Source organism: Otolemur garnettii, unplaced genomic scaffold (assembly GCF_000181295.1).
Source record: "Otolemur garnettii isolate 467f Iridium unplaced genomic scaffold, OtoGar3 scaffold00005, whole genome shotgun sequence".
Classification (NCBI taxonomy): Eukaryota; Metazoa; Chordata; class Mammalia; order Primates; family Galagidae; genus Otolemur; species Otolemur garnettii.
Window position 1 is genome coordinate 5,209,891 of NW_003852400.1, and position 528 is coordinate 5,210,418.

Below are 528 nucleotides of genomic sequence, written 5' to 3' on the forward strand. Positions count from 1 at the left end.
AAAAAAAAAAAAAAAGACATTTATTTGGTGATACATTTAATCCAGCAGAGATCAGGAACAATAGAGAATAGAGCAGGTAGAAGGTGGTGGCTCATGCCTTTAATCCCAGAACTTTGGGAGGCCAAGGTGAGAGGATTACTTGAGATCAGTTCAAACCAGCCTGAACAACAGAGTGACAGCCCATCTTTCAAATTAAGTAAATAAATAGGATGTATAACAGAAGAAAAAATCATAATGTAGGAAGACCACGGATGAAATCATTCCTTGAATACCAAGGTTAATCCTGAACCTCTTGATCACTATGTACGTTTGCTGCTAGGATATAAGCCTGATTTTCCAAGGCTCATTTTAGCTAACCAAGTCCTGAAAATCCTGGTGTTCATGGCTCCAAAGACACCATCAGTGCTAGAAAGTGATCAGGAAGAAGGTGTGGGGGAGGCAGCATCAGGGCAGTGAGGGGACAGCAAAGGAGACAGGAGGAGAGGTATGTGGGGATGTGCCCTGTGGATAGGAGGAGAGGCATGCGGG

The 528-nt window shown here is 43.4% G+C and overlaps 1 protein-coding gene across 1 annotated transcript in view; it reads left to right on the forward strand.

Annotated features, from left to right (window-relative positions):
- SLC26A5 (solute carrier family 26 member 5) overlaps positions 1–528 on the forward strand; it is a 40,030-nt gene that overhangs the window by 21,275 nt on the left and 18,227 nt on the right. The gene's annotated exons all lie outside the window — the stretch shown is intronic.